The following is a 23,077-nucleotide window of genomic DNA, read 5'->3' as shown; positions in this document are numbered from 1 at the left end:
TCCAAGACAGAAGCCTAATGAACTACAGTGAAATGTGCCTCGAGACTCTTACTGAAATAGCACTTAAAAAAAATCCTATAGCAAAGCTTTCAGAATTTAAACAATCATGACTGTATTTGAAAGGCGTGAGGAAATGAGACTACTGTTCATTGGACTGGAGGAATTGATCCCCTGTAGCAAGTTTGGCAGAAGTGTCTCTTGTATAACAGAGACTTTATCAAATAATTCCAGGTTTATGCTGGGCTTGGTGCAGTGTTGGCCACATAACAAGTGTTAAATAAAATAATAGCAACATGTGACATGGGAGCCTGATTCTCTCATTCTTACTGCTAAACCCACATACCAGATGGTTATACACACCCGTAATCAAGTGCAGAGCCGTGTGGGTTGGGGGCTGGCGTGGCAGCTCTGAGTCAGACCGGCTGCCTTTTCTCTCCCTTTTGTGGAAGAGCTTCACGACCTCCACAAACAGTTATTAGGAGCCATGCTGGGGTCCTTGAGAGCTCATAGAGCCTCGTGCTGTGCTGTGCTTAGTCCCTCAATCAGGTCCGGTTCTTCTGTGACCCCATAACTGTAGCCTGCTCCTCTGTCCATGGGATTTCTCAGGCAAGACTACTGGAGTGGGTTGTCATTTCCTTCTCCAGGAGATGTTCCCGACCCAGGGATCAAATGCGAATTTCCTGTGTTTCCTGCATTGCAGGCAGATTCTTTACCCTTGGAGCCACTGGGGAAGCTTTGGATGGGTTCAGACAATTCCTGAGTGAGGCCAGTTTTTCTCAGCTATGCACAGAATATCTTATCAGTACCTCTTACCATTGAGAGAAGCAGCTTCCTATTAAGATCTATAACCACCTTGGCTAGGACAAGTACAATTGATTGTTTATGAGTACTTGAAAATATTAGCTCTCTTAAAAAACTCAACCTTGAGGACACTACACTGAATGAAATAAATCTGCTATGAAAGGACAAATACTAAATGATTCCACTAATATGAGGTCCCCAGAATAGTCAAATTCATAGAGACAGAGAGTAGGATGGTGGTTGCCAGAAGCTGGGGAAGGAGCAATGGGGAGTTATTGCTGAATGGATGCAGAATTTCAGTTTTACAAAATGAAAAGAGTTTTGAGGATGGATGGTGGTGACGGCTGCACAACAGCGTGAATGTTTTAAAGCCACTAAAGAAAGTGAAAGTGAAAGTCGCTCAGTTGTGTCTCTTTGAGACCCCATGGAGTATACAGTCCATAGAATCCTCCAGGCCAGAATACTGGAGTAGGTAGCCTTTCCCTTCTCCAGGGGTTCTTCCTAACCCAGGAATCAAACCCAGGTCTCCTGCATTGCAGATGGATTCTTTACCAGCTGAGCCACAAGGGAAGCCTAATGCCACTAAACTGTACACTTAAAAATGGGTAGAATGATAAACTTCGTGTGTATTTTGCCACAATTTAACAAAATATAAAGACATATAAATTAAATTGAAAGATTCACTGACATAGAAAACAAATTTATGGTTACAAAAAGGGAAAGGGCAAATTATTATTGTTTAGTCACTAAACTGTGTCCAACTCTTTGCAACCCCATGGACTGCAGCACACCAGGCTTCCCTGTCCTTCACCAACCCCTGGAGTTTGCTCAAACTCATGTCCATTGAGTCGGTAATGCCATTCAACCGTCTTGTCCTCTATCGGCCCCTTCTCCTCCTGTCCTCAATTTTTCCCAGCATTGGGGTCTTTTTCAATGAGTTGGCGCTTCGCATCAGGTGGCCAAAGTATTACAGAGAGAAAATTAGGAATTTGAAATGAACAGATACACACTACTATGTAAAAGTGGATGAGCAACAAGGACCTACTGAATAGCACAGGGAGCTATGTTGAATGTCTTGCAATAACCTATAATGGAAAAGAATCTGAAATTTATATAGAGAGCTGAATCACTCTGCTATATGCCTGAAACATTGTAAATCAGCTATACTTCAATTAAAATAAATATAAAAAGATATACACATATAAATAAAAATCTAATAAGCATTTATTTCTTCTGAGGGTCAGTGAAAACCATAGAGATGTTCCTTCTATCATAAAAAGCCAGCAGAGGCATGTTGAAGCATTTAAGAGGCAGCCCTTCACAACACTCTTTTGTGTGGGTGCTGATTCTCCCTAGAGCGAGTCCTTCTAGGTCAATGCGATACCATCTTCATCTTTGTGTCCTTGTGGCTCAAAATATGAGGTTCACAGTGTCCCTGGGTTTATATTACTAAGATAACCCAAATGCTAAGTGGACTCTTCAGTTCTACCAAAATTTAATTAAAAAAAAAATCAGATTGCTTCTAAAGCAACTGAATTCAGTGGGAGGAAAAATGCATTTCTCTTTGAAATCTGAAGTTATGTAAGTCAAACTTCAAAGAACACTAGCACATTCTTTCATGTTGCATATGCTTTTTTTTTTTTGGTGGAGGGGGAGCTGAAGAGCTCAAACCTTTGCTGCTCTGACCTCATGTTTCACTGAAACTATATAGCCTGGGAAATTAAACTTCACACTGGACCAACCTCTGCCATGTGTTGGGTATTGACTCACGAGAGAGCAGCCTGGTCAATAATTACCTGAAAGAAAATGCTAGTTTGATCTAAAAATGAAGCTCGTGTTTTCATGATCAAAGCAGCTTCTCAGGGAGAAGCGTACCCTCACATTGATTTTACTCCCAAATGGAGATGCAGAAGGCTCCCAAAACCTTCCTTACTTGACTTTCACATGAGGTTGCTTCTCTTACATTTATAAGTCTCTGTTGTGTAGTCATGTCTGACTCTTTGCAACCCTTTGGACTGTAGCCCGCCAGGCTCCTCTGTCCATGGGATTCTCCAGGCAAGAATACTGAAGTGGGTTGTCATGCCCTCCTCTAGGGGATCTTCCCAAACCAGGGATTGAACCTAGGTCTCCCACATTGCAGGCGGATTCTTTACTGTCTTTAGCCACCAGGGAAACCCTTATAAGTCTCTACCAGGCAATAAAGAGGAATGTTATGGAGTATCTTTGTGTCTTCAGGATCTTGTCTTCCCCAGTAATACTCGAAGTTCTTCCGCAGAGAGTATCATATTTTGTTAGTAAAGTTGGGTCAGAGCCTGTACTGGACACATTGTCCTTGTTAACTACAAGCTATTACCCAATACTTTTTGGGTGATGTGCTTGCAATTTGTAATCAAGTGATTGGCTGATTGTAATCTATTGATTACAATCAATCTATTGATTGTTTCCTGAAGTGGATCTTAATGCAAACACAACTTTCCTCTTCATTGACAACCTTACCTGCAAAACTCACTTTACACACTCTAAACTCAACCAAGTGGGGACAGAAGAAGTGGTTGTTGGCCATCCTCTGAATCAGTGATTTACATTTACATGATAGATTGTTCATTTGCTTATCTCTCTTTGTTCATCTACTTAAAAAATGTTTTCTATTGCAGTAAAATACACATATACATAACATTTACCATCTTAACCATGTTTAGGTGTGCAACTGAGAGGCGTTAAACACATCCATCATGCTGTGCAGCCAACACCAACATCCATGCACAGAACTCTTTTCATCTTGCAAAAGCGAAACTATGTACCCATCCCCAGCATCCCCCTAGCTCCTGGCAACCACAATTCTACTTTCTGTCTCTATGACTGTAACTATTCTAAGTACTTCATGTAAGTGGAATGCAGTTTTTTCTTTTCGTAACTGACATTTAATGTAGAAAATGCCCTCAAGTTTCATCCATATTGTAACATACAAAGGAAACAGAACTTCCTTCCTTTTTAAGGCTGAATAATATTCCATTATATGTAAATACCACATTTTGCTTATCCATTCTTCTGTTGATGGGACATCTGGGTTACTTCCATGTTTTTGCAATTATGAATACTATTGCTATGAACTTGAATGTGTGTTTATCTACTTTTTAGCTCTACAAAAGCCCATGGTAACAATTCATTTGGAGGCATGAACACCATAAGAGGATTTGGAAAAGCAAAAGGATTCATGAACTATTTCAGCCATGAGCAAATATCCCTCAAGCCATCTGTTTAAGCTAGTTCTAAACTCCATTCCATTATGTGGTAAATAAAGTAGAATCTCCATTTTACTTAGTTAAAAGTCACTCAAGGGTTCCACACACTGCTCAAGTGTTTTAGGATCATAGAAATGTTTACTAGAAGGGATATATACAAGAGCATTTAGTGATTCCCATTCTTCATGTCCATCAGAACCACTTGACTTGATAAAAATACTGATGCATAGATCCCATGCCCAGAGATTCTGATTTAACTGGCCAGTGGGTAGGCATCAGTAGTTTTCAAATTTTTTTAGGTAACTAGTCTGTAGCCAGAGTTGACAATCACTGATACAGCTTAATTCTCCTCCTCACTCCCATTGTGAGAGAGAAAGGGGAACGATTTGCTGAAAGTAATACAGAAATTGGTGGAATGATGCAAACAGGAATTTTAAAATCCTCGTACTCTAATTTTAAAATCTAGTACTCTAAACCTCTTGAAACTCCTTTATACTGTACTCTGCCTTCAACTCTGATCTTTACAAATTGTGAACACATAAAATACTATCAAGTGGATGACTTTTATTCAACCAAGAAAGATTTAAATTGAGGTTAAAGCCAAATTGGCAAATTTTAGTTTTCATTTCAGTATCTGAATGGTGATGAAGCCAAAAGATGAAAGGATTCTACCTATTACCAGAAATCTGCCAAAGGAAGACAAAGTCTGCGTGTGCTTTGAGGTATACACTCTTTTATACACTCCTAAAAGAGGTTCATCAGAGACAAAGTTTAAAGTAGAGGAGAAAACAGAAATGAAACAACAGGAGAGATTCTAAAGATGATTACATTCTGTTGTAAAAGTCAAGTAATGGAAATCTAAGAGGACATACAAATGCCCAATAAACATTTGAAAAGAGCCTCAGTCTTACCAGTGGTCAGGAAGCTGAAAGTTAAACTACAGCTTGATTTATCAGATTAGGAAAAGTGAACAATGGATAACATGCAGGGCTGGCAAAGATATGGGGAAAAGGGAACCCAAGACATATTTGGGACATGTGTTGCTTCCAAACAGCCTCTGAGGAGGAATGTACAAAGGGTCCTGGCAAGGAAGTCACTGGGAAAGATTTACTGGTCTTCATTAACTCCGTTATTTTGCTTTCCACTCAGATCCTCGACAAAGAGAATATCAAGGAGGGAGTTCCTAGCTTTGGACCAGTCTTCTGTTGCTTTTTCCATGCTTCAGATACAGGAGACTTAAATTCCTATTTCCAACTTAACTGAGTTTGAATCCATTTTGCTACATGCTGTTGATGAGTCCACATTAATACAGAAAGTAAGCTCTTCATGTATAAGTTTCTTAGGTTGACTGGGTTGCTGGGGCGTATTTTCCAATGAACCCACTGAAGCTCTGATTTTCTTCTTCAATCTCTTTGAAGCAAAATTTCTGTACACAAAGTACCTAATTCCTGTCTTAGGTCTTTGCTGAGTGTGTATGGATCACCTCCTGAGAAGCTCAGCAGTGTTTGGGCTACTCTTCCTCCCATGTGCTCTTGCATACATCCTGAGCCCACTCCAGCAATGGATCTGTGTTCTCGACTGCAGAAAGCAATGCTCACCCACTCCCCACCCTGGATTCCTCGTCACCAGGTAGCAAGTCCTCAGGTTCTGTGCTCCTGGGTGGTAACCTTTTCACCAGCTCAGTTGCAGGCTGTGCATCTCACACTATTTCTTGAGTACTTGCTGGTACCAGGCTAGCACTTCATTCTCTCATATTTGCATTTTAACTTCCAACAACCCAGTAAGGTAATTATTATTTTTATTCCTATTTACCTATGAGGAAGATGAGGTTTAGAGAGTTCAAATGTCTTTCGTGAGGACACGTAGCTTGTAACTGGCAGAACAGTGTCACCTGCATGTAAATGAGTTTTGAGGAGTGAAAACACATTCTTCCACCAGTTTCCTCTTTTAGGAGACACTGTGTCTGAACACATCCATGAGGTACCAGCTAACGTGTGGGATGCTGACCCCAGGCTGCTGACTCCAATGACTAAGCCGAAATCCCTGAGCTACCCTCACCGGAGGAAGAGGCCTCTGCTGTCACTGCTGCCCCCTGCTGGAACCTGGTCTCTCTGCCAAGCTGAAGTCAGGTGCCATGCGGCGCCTGTCCCTTGTGCTCTAACTGGATCCATTGCACCCTCTTCTTCTTCTGGGAAAATGGTCAAAACCCCAGGGAGTCTGCCCCCAATATATCTTCTGAAAGTGGGACCCTAAAGGCCAGCTATCAGTTCCCCCTATATCCCTTTGGGAAGAAAAGAGAACAACCCCCTTCCTCCTAGAGCAGAATATTTGCAATCCTGTCCCATAGACTGTCCCAGAAAAGCAGGCAATGTTCCATGGAGATGAACAAGACCTGGACTCCATGAAGATCCCCAGCCTCCAGGCAGAAGGTCGGGGGTGGAAAGGGATAGTTAGGAAGTTTGGGATGGACATGTACACACTGCTATATGTAAAATGGATAACAGACAAAGATCTATTGTACAGCATATGGAACTTTCAATGTCACACGGCAGCCTGGATGGGAAGGGAATCTGAGGAAGAATGGACACATGGATATGAATGGCTGAGTCCCTTTCCTGTTCACAGGAAACTAGCACAACATTGTTCATTAATTAGCTATATCCCAGTACAAAATAAAAAGTTAAAAAAAGATCCCCAGCCTCTTCATATGATGCAATATGGTAACTCCTTTGACATCTGGCATGGGCATTCACCAATCAGAACTTCAGGAATCTCTCGCGAATATGAATCAACAATGAAGACTTGATCATCAAGACCGATGGCATCCCCTTCCTCCCACTGACCTCAGGCACAGAATTTGTGTACATTGTGTACAGAAATTTTGCTTTAAGGAGATTAAGGAAGGAAATCAGAACTTCAATGGATTCATTGGAAGATACGCCCAGGCAGCCCAGCCACCTTAAGACAATTTTAAAGCATGAAGTGCTTGCTTTCTGTTAATGTGGACTCATCATTAGCAATGGGCAGCAATGGACTCAAATTCACTGAAGCTGGAAATAGGAATTTACAGTCTGTATCTGAACCATGGAAAAATCCACGAAGACCAATCCAAAGCCAGGAACCCCCACTGGGATTCTCTTCTCTTTGCCTCTCTCTGCAGGCTGGCTTCACTCTGTTCAAGTTTAGAGGTGCCAGTGGAGAACTTGAGGGGAGAAGAGGAATGAGCATGGAAAACAGCATCTCAAACTCACATCCCCTCCCCTCTGAGATCAACAAGGAGAAAGTCTTCCCAGCAGCAAATCCTGGAGAAGGATTCAAATTGTCCTCTTTTGGATCACATCACCATTTCTGAGAGCTGCAGTGGGCTTTGTTACCATAAGAAATAGAAAGAAGTGCTGGGCAGAAAATGAAAAATGGCCATTACAGTATAATGAAAATGTGTTTGTAAGGTTTACATTTGTTTTGGTTTTCATCAATTTTAGTTTTTTAAAAAAATAGTTTAAATAGATTCCCAAAGAGAGCATCCTAATAAAATTGTAACCATTGGAAATTAGGTCTTGACTTACCTGTAATTTTTTTCCTTTATCCCATGTGTTACTATTTTTATACTTATTGTATGATCATTTGATAACTGCTTGTCTGCCCAACTGGAATGTAAACTTCATGAAGGCAGGGCTATTTTTTTATTCACTAAGTGCTATGATTTCCATAGCACTTAGAATATTCCTGGCATACAGCTGGCATCCAACACATCCTGTGAAGGACCGAACAAAGAATCAACTCAACCTTTTCCGGGCTCAATGTTTAAGTCACCACCAGATGATTCCAAAGTTAGCTGAAGAATCCATAGGTTAAGAAACACAGAAAGAAAGAGGAAGTGAGATGAATACCTGGAATTAGAAGACCCAACTAGCCTCACCATTTATGGTCTGACAGGAAACTCCCAGAACAGAAACACGACAATACCGAAAAATAATGATCTGATGAGCAAAAAAATAAAAATTTAAGATGGTCATAAAAGAAAAAGATTCAAAATTCTAGCTAATTCTGAAAATTTTAAAGTTTACAGAAAAAGCTAATATTTATAACATGTGAAAAACCGAATTTGGCTTAAGAAACCTACCACCTATCATTATATTTCTATTTGATCCAATTTTTGGATGGAAATACCATCAAGCCAGACATCCAGAGAGATCTCATTACTGGTCTGTGTTTAATGGAGCAACACACTCATGAAAACACACCACTTGGGTACTTCACTGGGTTGTGCTAAAAATTATAGCCTTTCAAAGATTCTTGAATACACATGCTCTTGCCCTATGTACACTTAAATAAAACACTTTAATAAGATACAGCTGTTTGAGTTTCTATTAATTAAGCTTAACTTCTGGTGACCAGGACTTCCTGTGCCTGAGGTCAGGCCAGGACACTGGCTACTCATTGTGGTTGTTAACATGCAGAGAGAAGTATGTTAAGAAAGGTGGAGAATGAGGAATTTTGAGGCTGACGGGTACCCTGTAGGAAACCAAGATTTCTGTGAGGTCAGAGGAGGGGCCCAATGATATTGTGATTTATAATAGGAAATACATATTTGGCTTTTTTCCCCATCCCTGACACAGGGCTCCTAAAACCCTTGTAAATTCATAAGTGACAGGCACACTAGGGGCATCTTTATTTCTAATGAGGTGACTCTGGGTGGCTCCTGAATGGAGACTGGTCACCAGAAAGAGCAAGCCTTGAGTAGAAGCTTTGCATCTTCAGCCCACCCCACCACTTCTCTAGAGAGGGAAGCAGGGCTGGAAGTGGAGTTTATCACTGATCTTGTTATGTGAGGAAGCCTCCACGATATAAAAGCCTACTCATATAAAAATAGTAGGGGGCTTGAAGAGCTTCCAGATGGGTGAGCGTGTAGAGGAGAAGGGAGAGTAGCAGCCTCGGAGAGGGCACGGAAGGTCTGCGATCTTTCTCCATATCTTGCCCTAAGCATTTCTTCCACTGGGCTTTTCCTGAGTTATATCCTTTTATAATAAACTGGTGATCTAGCCAGTAAAGTGTGTCTCAGAGTTCTGTAAGCCACTTTAGGAAATTAATCGAATCCAAGCAAATTAATTGAATCCAAGCAAATTTATCGAATCCAAGGAGAGGGTAGTTGGAATCTCAATCTACAGCTGATGCTTCAGAAGTCCAGCTGACAACCTGGACCTGTAACTGGCATCTGGAGAAGATGAGTGGGAGGTGGGGGGTGGCAGTCTTGTAGGACTGAGCCCTTAGCTGTGGGGTCTGATGCTATCTCCAGGGAAATAGTGTCAGAATTGAGTTGTAGGACCTCCAGAGGGTGACTGAGAATTGCCTGTTGGTATGGGCTTCCTAGGTGGCACTTGTGGTAAAGAACCTGCCAATGCAGTAGACTTAGAGATGTGGGTTCGATCCCTGGGTTGGGAAGATCCCCTGGAGGAGGGCATGGCACCCACTCCAGTATTCTTGCCTGGAGAATCCCATGGATAGAGGAGCCTAGCTAGTTACAGTCCATAGGGTTGAAAAGGACTGGACATGACTGAAGCAACTTAGCACACACACACACACATGCACACATGGGAAACTCCATCCCACGTTGGAATTGGTACTAGAATCATCTTAGGCCCCCATCTCCCTCCCGCTAGAGACTCACACAGAGGGGAGGGGGCAGTGATAGACTCATGTGACTCCCTGGCAGGCAGTACCATGCTTCCCTCCAAGGAACTGGGATGACAATCATCGTAGACACAGGTGAGTTCAGGGCCAGCATTTTGCTGATGCTTTGTCGCCTTGCTTGACCGCAAACACCAGTTGAGAGAGCTGGCCAAGACAGTTTCCCATACGATTCCACTTTCCATCCCACTATGTAACACCTCCATAAGTCAAGGTATGTTCAACACAAGGCTTACCTCGCAATGAAAGACTTAATTCCATGAACAGGAAAAAAGTATGCAGTAAGGAGAAATGTGAGGAATTTATCTGAAAAAAGAGTTCCTGACTTTAGAAAGAGAAAATGGAAAGCACCAACTCTTTCGCATCCGCAATAAAATGGTCTTTCGGGACTGAGGCAGCAAAGCAGACCACGCGGCAAAGCAGTTACCTTGAGTGATGGGCTTGGTGCACACAGCTCAGTGGCTTTCCTGGTGGGTTGCCCTCTGGTTCTGTCTCTCCGTCTGTAAAAGAATGAAAGGTTATCTAAGTTCTCATCCAGGTTTAATTTTCTAAGTTTTTCAGTTAAAAATTCTAAAACTTGCTGACTGTATCATTAAGATGTTTTTCTACTCTTTAAGGGACGACATGGGGAGTATTTCCCAACATTGGTGAGGGAATGAAATGACTATGAGATTGTACTTGTCTCATTAAAGCAGCAACTCACAGTGCGTTCTTTCAAGACACCTGTACTTTGTCGCTCTTTCAATCACTCGTACTCCAGTCACTTTTCCTTTATGACCTTTATTCCTCTGGAAGCAGTTTTAGAGCTGCTTCTTATGAGAACCTTTTTTAAAGGAGAAAAATGTTCTTCCTACACAAACCCAAACAGGATTTACTAAATGATAAATTTGACTAAAGCATGAAAAAACTGGGCTTCCCTCGTGGCTTAGTGATAAAAGAATCTGCCAGCCAGTGCAGGAGACAGGGTTAGACCCTTGGGTGGGGAAGATCCCCTGGACAATGGCAACCCACTCCGGTATTCTTGCCTGGGAAATCCCATGGACAGAGGAGACTGGTGGGCTACAGCCCATGGGGTTGTTAAAAAGTCAGACATGACTTAGCGACTAAAACAGCAATAACGATTGACAAAATCAGTTTTTAAATTCAGTGTTGAGCAGTGGTCTCCATCAGCTTTGCATATAATCATATTAGCATCCCAGTGTATCTTTTTTTCTTTTTCATTCCCAGGTCATAGTTACCCCAGGCCCCAGGCTCCTCCCACCAAGCTTAGCTCCGCCCGTTCCACACGCACATCACAACACACTTTGCTTCCACACTGCAATGTCTTTATCCTGACTGTAGGATAAAGTCTAAAGATTTGACTCAACCCTGGAATCCATGCTCACTGGTTCATGTCTGTCTGAGCACCCCAGCTACCATTACTCCCTTACACAATCCATGGTCCTGTCCCTGGGAAGATTCCCAGTTCCTGGCACATCCCAGACCCTTCCCACTTTGCTCATTTTCTTTACTGATTTGGACTATCTTCCCTCTTTTTTTTTCTGGCATTTGAATCCTATCAGTTTTTCAAAACCCAGTGGAGATCCCCTTTTCTCTATGGAGCTTCTCCAGAACTCTGCATCTTGGAGGGCACTACCCTTACCTTGTATAGTCCACTGCCTGGCACAGTAAGAGAAATTAGCTCAGTAGTCTTGAAAGTATTCCTCATGGGGCCGCGATCTCCTTCGCAGGGCTGAGTCTACTTTTAGTCAGCACTTAAAAAGCTTATAGGCCCCCTAAAGCATGGTTGGGTGAGAGAGGACTCAAAGTACAAAGGTAGTCAGTCCCCTGACTAGCCTCAACAGAACAGGACTAGGAGGCCCAAGGGTGAGCCAACCTCTAATGAGATGAAGAACACCCAGAAGGGCCAGAGGCACCTTCTCTCACCAGGTGCAATCTTCTGAGTCCTGAGTACAGTGTCCTTCTGTTTTTTACCCTCGTCTCCTTCCCTCTCTCTCCTAATCTTCTGGTGTGATTAGAAGGGGATGGGTAAAAGTTGAATTCCCTAAGACCTGGGTTTTTTCTCCTGAGCCTAAGGCAATTTAACCTAATTCTTGCCCCAGTGGGTCAAAGTAAACTTTTGACCCAGGTGTGAGCAAGATCTCTGCAAGGAAAGGTTTGACGGAGCCCTGATAACCACAACATTCAGAAGGTGATTTACTCAGGGTGATAATGAAAGTGATAACATAATTCATTCACATTGTTATTTATTTATTTTTTGCCACACCACAGCATGCAGAATCTTAGTTCCCTGACCAAGAATTGAACCTAGGCCCTTGGTGGCAAAAGCAGGGAGTCCTAACCACTGGACCACCAGGGAAGTTCTCTAATTCATTCACATTGATTGAACTCTTATCCTGTGGCAGGCCTTCTTGTTTCTATCTTTCATTCATGCATTTAATTCTCCCAATAGTTGTCTGAGTTGGACATTATTCTCTCCCTTTTACAATGAGAAAAACTTTGATGTCCAAAGGTGAGCTGCCTTTCCCCAAGTCACACAGCTAGTGAGTGGCAAAGTTGTTTTCATTTAGGGGAAGAACCTTAGCTTAACTTACTTTACCATAAAACCAGAGGAGAGAAACTCACGTGTCTGCAGGAAGCAGAGAACTCAACACATCCAAGGCTTCTCGAATGGTACCTCTGGGATCTCAGGGCCTCTCATTACCTGAAATAAGAAAATGGCAAAAGTTTAATTATTCATTTTCCATCACCCTTAATGAGGGGATTAACTGCCACGTGAAACAAAAGGAAATAGCCTGACCTTCCGGCTGTTAGGAAGTGATAATTAACTAAAACCTCTAGTCAGTGGAAACAGACAAATGAGTGTTTTACTGATCTTGATGCAAATGAGCTGTCAGGGTCACTAATTGAAGTCACATAATTGAGCAATGACAATGAAAAAATAAACACATGCCCAAAATAGACATTTTCTGAAGTACAGTTTGTTTACAGATGCTCTTCAGGAGTTTCCAAAACTCTGCTGACTCACTTTATGTCTTAGGGTTCTGAATATTTTGAATGGGTAGGGTTTGCAGGGCCCTAGTTTGCTGGGAGGGCAGCGGAGGGGAGGCTGTGTGCATGGGCAGGGAGGGAAGTTGTCAACTAAAATAATCAAGAATAGAAAAGAGTTTTATTTGAACCAAACTAGCCCAGACGTCAGCTTCTCAGATTACTCTGGAAAAACTGCTCCAGAAAAGCAAGGTTTCCCACACAGTTTTTTATCTTGTCAGAACAAAGAACGTTAAACAAGTCGGGGTTACATTTTTTTCAAGTTTTAAAAAAAAAGAACAGACCAGCATGTACACAATGAGTCAGTATGGCCTTGGCTCCTGGGAAGGCAGTCTTATCAGGGAAGGAAGACCAGAACTGCATCCCAGGATGGAGGGCATTAGGCCTTAATTTCTAACATGGACATTCTTTACCTTTGGTCAATGTGCCCTTTTCCTTATATAATTAAAGTCCATGTACAGTGAACATTTGATAGGCTACAAACAAGCTATTTTGGATAGCCTCTAGTTTAAATTAAATCATGGGTAAGGCAGAATGACTTCCCCAAACCTCAACATGCGAATGTTTTTCAGAGTCTGTTTAGCCTCAGATTCGAGGAGCATCAAGTAAATGGAGACTAGTTTGGAGACCGTTCATCTCAGCCTCAGGATCAACTGGTTGGTTTTTCATTACTTGGTTGATTGGTTTGACCAAAAGTTACTGCGGGAATGATTCATGGAACCATTCTGCTGCATGGCATGTAAACACAGCCTTCTCATCTAGACTTTAGCTATTAAAATGGTCATAAATAGCTGCAAATTACTACTGTTGCGTAACTGGTGACTTCATCATGGCTCTGGCCGAGCAGATGGAGCCGCGTTCCAGGCAGTGCTGCAGGGCCCGGCTGGTCCTCAGCGCGTAACGAGTGCAGCCTGGTAGGCGTGACACGGATGACAACATGGCATCCTTGTTCCAGAGTAACACATTTTTCAGAAGGCCATCAAGCCTTCAGAGCCTCACACACGCTGCATGATATATAAGTATATAACTACCCCAAATATGGCAAAACGAGTCGCTATTAATAACCCTAAGAGTCATGGGGATTTGGGCAGTCCAGTTCCTCTGCCAAAAGTTAAGAATGTTTGCTCAGTGTTTTGATTTTTTTTTTTTTTTTTAAACTCTGTTCTTGATTTGCTTCAGTACATTTCCTATTTAGCTACTCCACTGAGCATATGTCAGATTTTATCTGTGACTTTACTAGGACATACCAACACATACAGGATGGGAATGCAAGGCCTTTTAAAGCTATTGGGGCTTTCAAAATTGTGCCTAATAAACATTTTCCATTTCTCTCTACCATAGCGACTATCACCTTTGCCATACATGTGGAAATTACTAAAGGGCCAGGGAAGAAACTCCCTAAGTTACTTACATTGATTATAATATTGTACCATTAACTATTTCTTGAACATTTATTCTCACCAGACAGTGTTTCTATACATTGCTAAGTTTCACATCAACCTTCCAAAGTGGGTGTTATTCCTACTTCACAAACCAAGACTCAGACATTGAGTAACTGCCCTGAGCTGATATGCAAGTGACTCTCAGGGCTGGAATACAAACTCAAAGCTCCTTGATTTGAGCCATATGAAACTGCCAGTGGTCAATCATTTCTGACCATCAATGGCGATTTTACGGTTTAGCCCATTACGTGTTGGTTCTGAAAGGAAATCTAGAATCTCCTTCTGACATCACCGCTCATTTGACTGGAATTTTTTCAAAGCAGAATTGGGAGGAGAGGGAGGGGAAATGGTCAAATGATCTATTTTCCTTCCACTGATGATTATTATTATGACAGTAAAGACATGTGAAACTGCACCAAAAAAAAAAAAAAGGCAAAACATGTCAAAAGCTCTCTGTTCTACTCACATTGTCTGATACATTCTATCTGAAAATCTCCACATGGAAATATGCTCATCAGACTTTTCCAAGCACTGAAATGATTTTTAGCATTTAAAAGCTAATGATGTTAAGATATAATTTTGATAGATCATGTGTTTTAGTAAGCAGGTAGGCTATGACTCTATAATACCTATATCTTGCCAAAAGATAATTTGGCAAGAGCAATTAAAGTTTCTTGGGAATTACCAGAAAGTCAATAGCATAGTGGCTTAGATAGGAGCTATTGTCTATAACAAATTATTTATCTGAGTGTTTTTAGAAATAATTCATAATAAACTCTTCTTTTTAATTCAGTTTTCTCCAATGATAAAGTAAGAAAAGGAAATATTATGGCAACCAATAATAATTATTGCATTTAACACAAGATAGCTACCGAATAGTAAATTGTTAAATGCATCATAATTGGGATGTTTAGTGTCACTCGTTTGGGTCAAAAGAGAAATAATAAAAAAAAGATTAATGAGCCTTAGAGTGAGATTTCACTCAGAAGAAGAATCTCATTTTACTGAAGGGGAAACTGAGGCAGAAGAAAACCAAATTAAATAGCAGAACCATTCAACTCATTGGCAATACCTTAGTGACTAGCATTCAGTTCTCTTCTCAGTTAATGCTTTCCCTCCCTAAAATCACAGTCTGGCTCTATGTAATATTGTTTATTGTACTCTACATTTCTTTTCCTTGAAGATATCTGGAACAAATAATGAGATGTGCCTAACAAGTTAATACATTAAAATGAACTCAATATCCTGGGTGATTATATTCTAAAATGGGATAAACTAGATTCTTATTGAAACAAGATGATCAAATAACTTTAAAAGTAAATTCCTATAGATCTACTACTAGACTTCAAAGTCTGATTGGCCTTTCTCATGGTCAGAAAAAGTTTCCTTTCTATCTGACCCTTTCTAGACTCTCTGTTTACCTCAGTTGGGAGGCATCTGATTTCAGATACTGAAGGATTTAACATGACTCAAGGTTTTGACTCAATATTATGAATAGAAATATGAAACATCACAAAGTTTATAATAGCTTTACCATATTACTTGTGAACCAAATGACACAACCAAATGGGAGAAGTACCCACAATGAAAGAATTCCTAATATTTTTCTAATATAATAATAAACATATAGAGAAAGAAAAGGAAAATAAGTGTATTAATTGATGGATGAATGATTCAGCTTCTACATTAACAATGACTCAGTCTGTAAAAACTGGCATGTTTACAAAATAAATCATATTACTGAACCAGAAAAGACAGGCACATAATATGCAAGTGAACCAAACATGCTCACAAAATAATTTTCTTTTATTTCCATCTATGATTTTCTTGAGTGTTCTGAATATTACTCTAGCCTTTAATGAAATGCAAAAGAGAAATGAAATGTTAATGATTGCTAGAAAAAAACAGTCCTTTATGCACGAAAATAACTTGCCTCAAAGAGTATTTATGAATAGCAGTGGATTCAAGAGTTTCTATTAATAATCCTTCGTTGGCTATAGGTCAAGCCTGTGAGAATGGCCCCTTTTCCAAGGAAGGAGTGGAAAATTGCACAGTGTAGCCCTTCCTTCGGAGCCGCTGGGTTAATGTGCTGACGCTTGCATTGATGAACATGTGCTGAATGTCCTCATTGGAAATTCAGCTTTATGACTGGCAGGTAATGGACGTGACCTTGCGGATTTATGGACCGATGTTGGGAGTGTACAGATGGAACAGGAGGTTGTGCTGGCTCAGAAAATCCCTTCAAATACCTATATTGGCCTCAGTAATCATGACCTTGTGACTGTGACTGGGCCACCTCTAAATCTTCTTTTCCTGGGCTAAGTAAACTCTGCTTTCCTGTCTTTCTCATCCTCTTCAAACCCTTCTAGCAAAGTTCACATGAAGTCCAGAAAGAGTAGCAAAAGGGGAAAGGAAAGTTTCTGAGAATGTCAGTTCTGACATTCTAAAATTTAAGAGAGGTGGAGAAAGAGTATTTGTTCAATTTATGTATATGATAAGTATCCATCCAAGTGAATGCTATAGGGGTCAGCCTTCATAAAGTACATTCATATACTAAGGTGCCAAGTATGCAAAGATGGTGAGGACATAATCCTTTCCTATTCTCAGGCACTTACAATTTGATAGAAGAGTTTCATATGTGTGTGAGTGTGTTGTAGGGGAACAGAAAAATGTTTCTGCATAATGATAAGCAGCTCTTTTAGGCAGAGGGCATGGTCAGCTACTGAGATAAAAGAACTTGCTCTGGGAAGATTCCAAAATATATTCTAACTGAGGCCCAAAATGGTATTGGGAATTATTATTCCTTGGTGTCTAATGCTGCACTCTCACAGCAGTGCTTTGTAAAGATATTGCTGGAGAAGTCAGACAATTTGACATGGGAGAGTTTTTTAGGTCACGTTCTTTCCTCACAGAAGAGAGAAGGACTGCACCAAAACAGGGTGCCGATCAGGAAGGGAAACCCATCAGTCAAGAGGCTGTTGGTTGCCAGGAATCTAATCTCACGTGAATTAACTCAAATTAAAAAGAGGAGTTACCTGTAAAGATAAAACCGGCAATCTTATGGACATCCAGAGGCAGGAAGCAAAGTCCAGCTGGATGTCATAGTAACCTAACCTGGGAACTAGAATGTCAGTGGGTCTCTGATTCTCTATTTTTTTTCACTCTTTCTCTTTTGACTCTTTTCCTTTTTTTTTTTTTTTTTTTTTTTTAGCATATCTAATGCCTTCCCTCTAAAGAGTTTGCTTCCTCTGATTATTTATAATTTGGCTTTCAAGTAACTTTGGTTGTATTTGATTTTGGCATGCACTGGTGCCAACCTCAGTCCAGACTGGATGTGAGCTCTGAGTAGGAGCCCACAGCCACTGATGGCCATGTCTGTAATTCGGTTCAGATTTTGAGAGAGTGGCTGTCCATGAGGCTGCTCCTGGTCTATTCAGATTGGGGCGAGATGGACATGGGGTGGGGTCAGGGCCATTTAGACCTGTCCTTTACAGCAGAGACTGTGAACAGCAGAATTCTCAGAGGTAGGAACTGGGGAGAAGGCACAAGTGTCTGGCAGAGTGTCAACCACTGCTCCAAATCAAATGCTTCCTTCTCACAGCATGGCAGGGGGCAAGCCTCACGTGGAGAGGAGAGGAACCCTGTCTGCTATGACACAAAGCTCGGTAGGACAGCATTTGGAGCATGGATAATAATGTGGCTTCTGAGTCTGCATCCTTTTCTCCCTCTACTACAAATTCAACAGAAAGTAACTGCTGTTTCAGTGGTGGTGCTGCCATCTCTGTGAATGGGGCCAAGAGAATCTGGGTAAACTGAGGAGACGCAGCTAGATAAGTAAGCAAGTAGGTGTTAGTTGCTCAGTCTTGTCTGACTCGTTGCGATCCCATGGGCTGTAGCCCGCCAGGCTCCTCTGTCCATAGAATTCTCCAGGCAAGAATACTGGAGTGGGTTGCCATGCCCTTCTCCACGGGATCTTCTCTACCTAGGGATCGAACCCAGGTCTCTTGCATTGCAGGCAGATTCTTCACTGTCTGAGCCACCAAGGAAGCCCCCATGCAGCTATATACTGAGGTACTTTTCATTCATTTATTCATTCAGTTAGTTAGTAAGTACCTGTTCTGTCTTGTGCTAGAAGAGCAGGAGAGCCCTATATACTCCAGAAGTTTATTTTATTAATGGCTCTTTGGGGTATGTGTTTGTTGACTTTCCACTGAATAAAATCTAGATATCACCAGTGAGAAGTTCCCAAAACACTCTTTGGATTTTTGTATCTAAACATTTCTAAAACCAAAATACTAATAAATAATTTTTATTTATTTCTAAAAGCAAAATACTAATAATCAATGCTCATTACTGGTTCTTAAAACTAAGTTCAGTCCAGTGCCTGGAAAGGAAAACTAAACAGAAAGACTAAAATAAACATAATATAATCCACCTCACTTTCCCTTTCTCACTTCTGCGTGGCTTTAATGTGAGCTTCTAACTGGGAGGAAACTTACTATGTTTGCTACAGGCAGATGTTTATGTGTGTTTTGAGTTTTAAAAATCTAGATAAGGAGTTATAAAAAGAAGGAAGAGGGTGTTCATTTAAGAAGTTGTCCTTAAATTGTATATTTTGAGGGGTGTATTTTCCATAGCCATACTCTTCTTTATAGACATATGAGTTATTTTAGGTATTCCTAGTTGATACAATAGTCAGAAACCTGACTGCTTCTGGGGAAACAGTCAGGCATCAGGGGACTTGGGTTCACTGTAAGGTGTGTAAATCTAAACGAGTCTCTTTCCTCCCATGATCCCCACTTTTTTGTCTTTTGGGCTTATCTATCAAGTTATTGGGAGCTTCCCCGATGGCTTAGTGGGAAAGAATCTGCCTGCAATGTAAGAGATGCAGAAGACTTGGGTTCAATCCTTGGGTCAGGAAAATCCCCTGGAGGAGGACGTGGCAATCCACTCCAATATTCTTGCCTGAAAAATCATGTGGACAGAGGAGCCTGGCGGGTTACAAAAGGAGAAGTCAAAAGAAGAAGGGGTGGCAGAGGATGAGATGGTTAGATAGCACCACCGACTCAATGGACAGGAATTTGAGCAAACTCTGAAAGATTGTGGAGGACAGAGAAGCCTGACAGGCTTCAGTCTATAAGGTTGCAAAGAGTCTGACACAACTTAGTGACTGAAAAGTGAAAGTGAAAGTTGCTCAGTGGTGTCCAACTCTTTGCGACCCTATGGAACTGTACAGTCCATGGAATTCTCCAGGCCAGAATACTGGAGTGGGTAGCCTTTCCCTTCTCCATGGGATCTTCCCAATCCAGGGATTTAGTGATTGAACAACAACACAATTAAGTTATTAGCAGTATCAACTGAGAGGTAAATGTTAACACTCTTTGAAAACTGGAGAACACCATTCAGTAAGTATTTGAATTTGACTGAGTAAATTCAGAACTTTACTGAAAAATCAGTATTATTGCCTGATCTTGACACTAAAGTTGTCTTACCCAAACTTACAATCTATTTTTGGTGATTATGTAATCAAAATTCCATCTCAAATATATTTAAACTAACATACTTAACTCACATAGTGGTTGCATTGCAAGTCTATTTTCAGGAAAAAAAAATGCTGGAAGGAACAAAAAACACTGAAAAGGGTAAGTACATGAATATTTATAAATTCCTATTAACTGTGCAAAACAATAATTTTAATTTTTTTGGAGAGTAAAATCTATGTAGAACTAAAATGCAAAACAAGAAGAACAGAAAAGGCAGGAAGGTTAAACAGCTTGAAAGGTTTAAGGATATAAAAATATCAGAGGAGTGGTAAAAATAATAATTTTTATAATTCTGTAATAAACCTATGTTTTGTAATCTCTAGGATAACTATTATCAGGATAAGAAACTAATGTATTATTTATAAGTTATTAGAATAAAAAAACTCAATAATTTAAAATTTTTAAATAATCTAAAAAAGGCAAAAAAGAGGGAAAAAAGCATAAAACAAGGAAAAAAGGAATATGAAAGAGAAGAACTTAATAGAAAATGAAAATAAGATAATATCTAGAAACCCAATTATGCCAGCAACTACACTGAATATAACTGAACTAAATTTGAAGTAAAAGACTATGATTTTCAGACTAGGTTTTAAAAAACCCAACTGTATGCTTTAAATATATTAACAAAGAAATTTTTAATGTAAAAGGAAGATAAATATATCATGCAACACTAACAACAATGAAAATAATTATGTAAATCTACCAGTATAAGGCAATGTGAACTTTAAAGCAAGAAATATTTTCAGAGATAAAGAGAGGTCAGTCCAATAGGAAGATATTGCAGTCCTAAGTTTCTATACACCCAATAGCATTGCTTCAAAATAAATCAAACCAAAATGGACAGAATGAAAAGGAAAAATGTTCAAATCAACAATCATAATGGGCAGCATTAGCATAACTTTCTCAACAGCTGATAGAATAAGCTAACAATAAAAAATCAGTAAGGATATAGAAGATAACAGTATAATTAGCAAACCTGATTTAATTGCTTTGCACATAAAATTATGCCTACTGATGACCGTTTCATATTCAAGTGTACCTGGAACATTTATTAAAACCAATGTATTATAATATCAGTTCAGTTTAGTCGCTCAGTCGTGTCCAACTCTTTGCGACCCCATGTACCGCAGTACTCCAGGCCTCCCTGTCCATCACCAACTCCCAGGGTCCACCCAAACCCATGTCCATTGAGTTGGTGATGCCATCCAACCATCTCATCCTCTGTTGTCCCCTTCTCCTCCTGCCCTCAATCTTTCCCGGCATCAGGGTCTTTTCAAATGAGTCAGTTCTTCACATCAGGGGGCCAAAGTTTTGGAGTTTCAGCTTCAGCATCAGTCCTTCCAATGAACAATAGTCTCAGCAATTTCAAAATGTTGAAATATTTAAGAATATCTTCTCTGACCACCTTGAATTGAACTAGAGATTAATAATGGAAACAGAAAAAAACCCAACTTATTTATGTATTAATCTCAAGAAACTAGAAAAAGAGTAGCAGTCGAACCTAAGGAAATAAATGATAGAGATAAAAACCAAATCAAGGAAATAATAATCCAACATATATAATACAGAAAATCAACAAACTCAAAAATTGGTTTTGAAAAGATTACCAAACTTAATAAAACCAAGACTGATCAAGAAAAGTAAAAAAACCCCCAAATCAGCAACAACAGCAATGAAAGGGAGATATCACTATAGATGGCACAATAAAAGCATGCTAAAAATAACTTTATTCAGAAAAACTTGACAATTTGGGTGATATAGACAAATTTGTTAAAAAACACAACTTACCAAAGCTGAGAGAAAGAGAATATAGGACTAGTTACGGGTATGTTTTAAAAATTTGAACCCATTATTTAAAAGCCTTTCCTCAAAGAAAAATCTAGGCCCAGAGAGCTTATCAATGAAATTTCCGAAAATTTAAGGAAAAATAACCCTTATATAATTTAAACAGAAGTAAAACTTCTGTTTTACTTCAGACTTAAAAAAAAAAAAGTATAAACTTGATTTAAAAACTCTGATGAGCATTCTGAGAAAACCGCAACCCCACCTTTCTCATAAACGTTGAAAAATTCTTAACAAAATACTAGGAAATCAAATCCAGTGATATAGTATGCTGAGTGCTGTTTAGTCTAGGTTTGCAAGTAGGTTTGACATTTAAAAATCATAAACTTATTTAACCACATTCACAAAAAGAGTAAAATCACATGATCATCTTGAATGCAGAAAAAGGTTTTGATAAATTAATTCAACATCACTTGTGATGAAAATTTTTAGCCAACCAAGAATAGAACTTCCTTAATGTGATAAAGAATATCTACAAATTACCCACAGCAAACATCATTCTCACTGGTAGAATACTGAAATCTTCTCCTTAATACTGGGACTGGGTTAAGCATGCCTACATCGTAACTGGGCTTCCCTGGTGGTTAAGTGGTAAAGAGTCAGCCTGCCATTGCAGGAGATGAGAATTCAATCCCTGGGTCAGGAAGATCCCCTGGAGAAGGAAACGGGCAGTATTCTTGCCTGGAGAATCCCATGGACAGAGGAGCCTGGCAGGCTACAATCCATGGGGTCACAAAGAGTCAGACACAATTTAGCAACTCAGCAAAACAAAACAACAAATAACGTTATAACTAGAGGTCTAGCCAGAGCAAAAAGCAAGTGGAAGTGAAAGTCGCTCAGTCATGTCTGACTCTTTGCGATCCCTTGGACTATACAGTCCATAGAATTCTCTAGGCCAGAACACTGGAGCGAGTAGCCTTTCCCTTCTCCAGGGGATCTTCCCAATTCAGGGATTGAAACTCGGTCTCCCACATTGCAGGCAGATTTTTTACCAGCTGAGCCACAAGGGAAGCCCACAAAAGGGAAGGGGAAGAAAGAAAAGTCATGGAGATTGAAAAGGAAGAAATGAAACTGTCATTTTTAGACAATAAGATCATGTACATAGAAAATTTCTAAAGAATTTATAGATAAATTCTTAGAATTAATAAGAGAATATAAGAAGGACACTGGATATAAAATCAACACACAAAAATTAGTTGCTGTAGAATGAATGTGTTCCCTACAAAATTCGTATTTTGAAATCCTAACTTCAATGATGAAGGTATTTGGAGATGGAGTCTTTGGACTCTGACCCCATGAATGGGATTAGTGCCCTTACAAAAGTGTCCAGAGGAATCCCTGACCCTTTCTACCATGTGAGAACACAGAAAAAAAGCCACTGGGTATGTATGAAGAAGGTAGCCCTCACCAGACACCAAATCTGCCAGTACCTTGATCTTGCACTTTTCAGCTTCTAGAACTGTGAGATATA

The 23,077-nt window shown here is 40.1% G+C and overlaps 1 protein-coding gene across 8 annotated transcripts in view; it reads right to left on the bottom strand.

Annotated features, from left to right (window-relative positions):
* PCED1B (PC-esterase domain containing 1B) overlaps positions 1-23,077 on the bottom strand; it is a 259,218-nt gene that overhangs the window by 223,546 nt on the left and 12,595 nt on the right. For all 8 annotated transcript variants that reach the window (XM_044941670.2, XR_006550577.2, XR_006550572.2 and 5 more), the window contains exons 2-3: positions 12,357-12,435; positions 10,159-10,231 (exon numbers count right to left, since the gene is read on the bottom strand). The gene's annotated coding sequence lies outside the window, so the exon portion shown is untranslated. The remainder of the gene's footprint in view (positions 1-10,158; positions 10,232-12,356; positions 12,436-23,077) is intronic.

Source organism: Bubalus bubalis, chromosome 4 (assembly GCF_019923935.1).
Source record: "Bubalus bubalis isolate 160015118507 breed Murrah chromosome 4, NDDB_SH_1, whole genome shotgun sequence".
Taxonomy (NCBI): domain Eukaryota; kingdom Metazoa; phylum Chordata; class Mammalia; order Artiodactyla; family Bovidae; genus Bubalus; species Bubalus bubalis.
The sequence above is the reverse complement of the archived record's forward strand: the minus strand, read 5'-3'. Positions and strand labels throughout refer to the sequence as shown.